Source organism: Sinocyclocheilus grahami, unplaced genomic scaffold (assembly GCF_001515645.1).
Source record: "Sinocyclocheilus grahami isolate Dianchi unplaced genomic scaffold, SAMN03320097.WGS_v1.1 scaffold1213.1, whole genome shotgun sequence".
Taxonomy (NCBI): Eukaryota; Metazoa; Chordata; class Actinopteri; order Cypriniformes; family Cyprinidae; genus Sinocyclocheilus; species Sinocyclocheilus grahami.
Genome location: NW_015506392.1, coordinates 614,813 through 621,292, shown reverse-complemented (window position 1 = coordinate 621,292; position 6,480 = coordinate 614,813). Strand labels below are relative to the sequence as shown.

General features: G+C 33.2%; 1 protein-coding gene across 1 annotated transcript in view; it reads left to right on the top strand.

Annotated features, from left to right (window-relative positions):
* The window catches only part of fbxl17 (F-box and leucine-rich repeat protein 17), a 267,757-nt gene that overhangs the window by 91,711 nt on the left and 169,566 nt on the right, over nt 1-6,480 (top strand). The gene's annotated exons all lie outside the window — the stretch shown is intronic.

Here is a 6,480-nt window from a genome sequence, read left to right as displayed (position 1 = left end):
CATATATATATATATATATATATATAATTTTTTTAAATTATTTATTTATTTATTTATTATTATTTATTTATTTTTTATTATTTATTAATTAATTAAATTTATATTTTTTATTTTCTATTAATTTTTTTATTTTCTATTAATTTTTTTTTTCTATTAATTTTATTTTTTATTTTTTTCTATTTATTTATTTTTTATTTATTTATTTAACCGATGTCGGTTAATGCTCAGTTTTTACAGGCATGAAAACAAATAAAATGTATTTGTTTAAAGTTTTATTCAGTAATTGCTTCATTTTATTAAAAAATATATATAAATTTTTTTGATTTAATTGATATTAGCTTTTCATCAACTCATGAATGTTGCTACATTTTGTATTTTACATTTTCTATTTCACACTGATGTTCATTAACATGCATTGACATACCCCTATTAAGTAAACAACTAAAACGAGTAGAGAAGGAGGTGAAATGCTCAGAAGTTGCAGTCTTTGTTCACGCAGGTCTGTTTTAGGAAGCGCGTGACTCCATCTGAGGCTCAAGAACAGACATCAATTCTTAAATCCAAAGAATCGATCTGTGCTGTTTTCAGTTGATGCATCAACAAAACTGAATGAAACCTTGTTATAATGTAGCACTTCCCTTCTAATAATCACAGTAATCTTTGTGCTTTGTTACTTTTGATATGCAACAATGTTTCAGCTTTCAAAATTCAGTCAGTTTTACAGTGAAATTCAGTGGCTCTTTAATGTGTGGTGATAGATGACTGGAGTGAAGCGATCATATTTTTAGCAAATAAACATGAACGAACATCAGAAGAATCAGAACAACTCGCTGAAATCAATCATGAATCATGTAATCCATCAATCAGTGATTCAACCACAGAAAGACGTCAGTAAATCAGCTTGAAATTTACATTTTCATTTAAAATGATATAACGATGTTATTACTCCATTTAGTTGTTAAAATACAAACAATTATACTAAAGTGCATATATTTGTTACTTTTGCAATGAAACAAAGTCCCAGCTTTCAAATTCTATCAGTTTTATCATGACATTTAAACAATAAATGTGTTTTTGTAACAACTAAAACGAGTATGTAGAGAAGGAGGTGAAATGCTCAGAAGTTGCAGTCTTTGTTCACGCAGGTCTGTTTTAGGAAGCGCGTGACTCCATCTGAGGCTCAACATGCAGCATATGGACTAGTTGTGCTCCTTTTCAGGTCATTATAGGTTTCCCTGCGATTCTCCATCAGTCTTGTAATGACACTGTAAACACCTGCATCTCTCCGTCCCGGACGCAGCACAATTAGCCTGATTGATGAGCGTCCCGCTGACCCGCATACATCTCATTGATAAAGCTCTGCTCTCACGCACCCCTCTTTATTCCCACCTCCCATAATGCCTTTCTGCGTGGTGGGTGGCGACAAGAAGTGCAGCTGAAAACAGATGATCAGCACTTTTGATGCCCTGCTGCGGACGCTTTAGAGACCCACATTTGCAGGAGTAAATTGGCTGTTAGAACGGCTGCTTGTTACGAGCCCAAATAAAGTAATGAGAATGAATGGGCCGAGTGCTTCTGGAATCTGGAAGAAGCATCGTCAGAGGAGCTGTTTGTGAAGCCATCGTTCGGTCGCTCGATGTCTCGCGCTCTTAGCACTGCATGTGCAATATTCAGATTCGTTGTTTTGTAGACGGATGGTCTGCTTGTCCGATGGTTTGAGCCTGTCCTAATAAGATTCAGAGTCCATTTGCATCTCATCTTTACAGACACCTGCTTTTCTGACATGTTTCTCCCTTCTTTAGCTCTTTATTTCTCTTCTTTTGTCATTTAAAATGATATAACGATGTTATTACTCCATTTAGTTGTTAAAATACAAACAATTATACTAAAGTGCATATATTTGTTACTTTTGCAATGAAACAAAGTCCCAGCTTTCAAATTCTATCAGTTTTATCATGACATTTAAACAATAAATGTGTTTTTGTAGCTCTTTAATGTGTGGTGTCAGATCCTCTTTACTACTAGTTATAGCAGCAAATAAACACGAATGAACATCAGAAGAATCAGAACAACTCGCTGAAATCAATCATGAATCATGTAATCCACAGAAAAACGTCAGTAAATCAGCTTGAGATCAATAAAGACACTCGATAGTTATCATAATTATGATAAATATATGTTCTATGTTACATATTCATGATATTTTTATTTAACCTGTTTGTCAATATTTAATGTTTGAATAAATTCATAATGAAAACAAGTTATGACACCCACTGTTTAAATGTTTATATTTCAACAACAAACTGAAGTAGAAACATAATTATATCATTAATCATATCTTTAAGTATTTTAAATGTAATATTTATTAAAAAAACTGCAAATTAAATGTTTGTTTACAAATCACTTTAATATAGTAATGTATCAACTGACAGGTTTACTGTAGTTTACAGCATTAGTTGACACATACTGCTCTTGCTTGCTTAAATATCCAAATGAATCGAGATCAAATCGAACTGAATTGACATTGAAATTGAATCGAATTGCATGCTTGTGAATCAAAATCAACATACAAATATTTATACAGCATGCATATAACATGTCGTATGTGATTTATTAATTTATGCTGATTTAAATGAATCATAATGCACATTATATGAAATGATATTAGTAATAATACAAATAAACAAAAAAACGTGTCATGAAAATAATGCACCAGTGCAAATATTCATAAAATAGCTAATTCTTCTTTTTATGTAAAATACTGTTTCTTATTTTTGCTTTTCTTTTGTTCTGAAGTGTCATAAATCTCACCAAAACTGTCAAGAAATCTCACATCAAAATCAAAAGAAATAGGAAATTATATGATGCATAAAGAAAGTGAAGCCAGTATTTAGGATCGTTGATTATTTAGAATTATTTGCATTGTTTTGCATAATTTTTGTGATAATAAAACACTCCAATTGTCTGCCATGATGCAACAATAAATAAAAATAAAATAAAAAAAGAAATAAAAAAGAATGTAATGCATCAGTGATCAATGAAATTATTAATTAATTAATTAATTTATTAACAAATTATTTATACACCATGCATATTTTTAGATTCGATTTGAATGAATCATAATGCAAATTATATGAAAATAGTAGTAGTAATAAAAATATTATATATAATAGTATAACATAATAAATGATAACCATTGCTAATTTAGATATAACTTAGATTTAGATTTATTTGCATTGCATTGTTTTGCACAGTTTTTGTGACAAAACACATTTCCATCCAAGGTCATTCTTGTAATACATCAGTAAAATTGTGTTTATTTTATTATTACTTTTTTTTATTTATTGGTGAAATATGTATACGCCATGTATAAAATAAACCTGCCAAGAAATGTCACCCAGAATCAAAAGAAATAAGAAATTATATAAAATGAAGCATTATTTGCATTATCAATGCATTATCAAGGTTTATTGATAATGCATTTATTTTAATTTTTGCATTATTTTCATGACATTTTAAAACATTTCCCTCTAATTCTCATTTACAGTAATTTAAAAAAGCTCAACACACTAATTAATGTGTCATGAAAATGATGCACCAATGCAAATGTGACCCTGGAGCACAAAACCAGTCATAAGGGTCAGGGGGCGTGGCAGAGTCTTAACTTTGATAAAGAATATCTCTTTGGTTTTGAGACTTTAGTCTTTGCAACTTCAGGGATCTTATCTATGCACAATCAGCTTGTAACACTCCAAAGAGAAAGGAACACTTGAAATCGCATCATATGACCCCTTAAATGATTCAGTGTGATGTGATATATTATATTATGAGTATTTATATAATATGCTAATTATAATATTATAATATTGCACTTATTCTATAAATTTTAGAACTTTAAGTCCATTATATTATATTATATTATATTATATATTGTATTGTATTGTATTATAATGAATATTTATATATAATAGAATATAATATGTTAATTATAATATAATATTGCAATTACACTATAAATATAATTAAATTATAATATTGAAATTTTAATATAAATTTTATTATAAATATTGAATTTTAAAATGCGAGAGTGCGTGTGTCAGTGTGAGAGTGAGTGCGAGTGTCAGTTCGTGTGAGAGTGCGTGTGTCGGTGTGTGTGTCAGTGCGAGTGAGAGTGCGTGTGTGAGTGAGTAGTGCGTGTGTCGGTGTGAGTGCGTGTGTCGGTGCGTGTGTCAGTGCGTGTGAGAGTGAGAGTGCGTGTGTCAGTGAGTGCGTGTGTCAGTGCGAGTGAGAGTGCGTGTGTCGGTGTGAGTGCGTGTGTCGGTGTGTGTGTCAGTGCGTGTGAGAGTGAGTGCGTGTGTCAGTGTCAGAGTGAGTGCGAGTGTCAGTGCGTGTGAGAGTGAGAGTGCGTGTGAGAGTGAGTACGTGTGTCAGTGTGAGTGCGTGTGTCAGAGTGAGAGTGCGTGTGTCAGTGTGAGAGTGTCAGTGTGTGTGAGAGTGCATGTTTTTGTGTCAGTGCGTGTGAGTGTGAGTGTGAGTGTGAGAGTGAGAGTGAGAGTGCGAGTGTGAGTGAGTGCGTGTGTCAGTGTGAGAGTGTCGGTGCGTGTGAGAGTGCGAGTGTCAGTAAACACTGCACACGTCTGCGGTGCAGTGTGGCTCTGATACGGTCACTGAAGCTGATTACGGCCACGCAATGCTTGTGTTTATGTTTGTATACAGTCTATGGTTTATTCCAGCCGCGCCACGCACGTTTCTGAAGCGGCTCTCTTTGCTGCTTCTGTAAAGATACACGCATAAGCCTCTGAATAAATATAGCCAAAATCCATCAAAATCCCACCAAAATACATTGCCATGACTTATCGCGAGAGGCAAAAGGTTACGTTTAAGTCTCATAACATTGGTTAATGGAAACGCCGTCATTTCGCAATACTTTTTTATCGACATTCAGAAAATTTCGCCAAAGTTTTGCGCAAATCTGTAATGGAAACGTGCCTAGTGAGAGTGTCAGTGCGAGTGCGTGTGCGTGTCAGTGTGTGCGTGTCAGTGTGTGCGTGTCTGTGAGTGTGTGTGTGTGTCAGTGTGTGCGTGTCTGTGAGTGAGTGTGCGTGTCTGTGAGTGTGTGTGTCAGTGTGTGCGTGTCTGTGAGTGTGTGTGTGTGTCAGTGTGTGTGTGAGAGTGTCAGTGAGTGTCAGTGCGTGTGCGAGTGCGTGTGCGTGTCTGTGTGTGCGTGTGAGTGTGAGAGCGTGTGTGTGTGTGTGTGTGTGAGAGTGTCAGTGAGTGTCAGTGCGTGTGAGAGTGCGTGTGTCAGTGTGTGTGTGTCTGTGTGAGTGTGTATATTGAGTAATATCAAATGATATTAAATGTGTTTGTGAGTGTTTCTGCCATGCATATGTTTGTTTATGTTATGGCTATTTGACATTGCTGTATTAACTTTAACAGAATGAACATGCTCAGCTTTACTGAGGTAGAAATTAACTTGTTTTCTGCTGAGAGCCTGATATCTCTGTGATATGCAGATATGGCTCATTACTATTTAATTAAACTCAGGTGTGTCTCAGGTGTGTGAGTATCGGTGGTTTGACTATTTTAATCAGAAGATCATCTCTCCTGCTTCATGTGTATGTGTGTGTGTGTGTGTGTGTGTGTGTGTGTGTGTGTGAGAGTGTGTGAGTGTGTGAGTGTGTGTGTGTGAGTGTGTGTGTGTGAACAAGCCTCAGATACAAGAAAGGGCTTTTTATGTGTTTGATGTTTGTCTTTCATATGAAGCCTCACAGCAGTGTGTGTGTGTGTGTGTTCAGGATTTTCAATAATGATTGTCATCATTGTCCAAAACATTTAGGAGATTTTCAGAGAGTCAATGATTTATGAACAGAAAACATATTTCAGTGTGTTTGAAGTGAAACGAATGTCGAACAGGTTTCTACATTAACATATGTCTCATCTGTCAAAAGTTATTTGTGTATTTGGTTTTTATTTATCAGTACATTTTATGTATGCCTCCTTTTCAACACAATCTTTATTGATTTCAGAAATGTTAGCGCTAAAGAACAAGACAAATGATCAAACAAACTAATTTTGCCCTTTACACTCACCAAAAGAAAAAAATAGTTTTTTTTATATTTGAATGTGCTTTAATTTTAAATTCATTTGAAAAATGTCTATTTAGCTTTATTTTTATTTCAGTTTTAGTAAGTTTAGTACTTCAACAAAGTTTTTTTAAAATTTATTTTTAAGTAAATTTTTTTTTCATCTAATATTTATATTTTATTTTGATAAACTTCTGAGCTATATATATATATATATATATATGTTTGTGTGTGTCATTTGATTAATTTTATTTACACATTTTCATCAAATATTTATATTTTATTTTTATTTATTTTAAGCTTCTGAGCTATTTATATGTATGTATAAATATATACATGTATGTGTGTATATATTATTTTATTAAATTTTTTATTTACACATTTATTTACTTATATA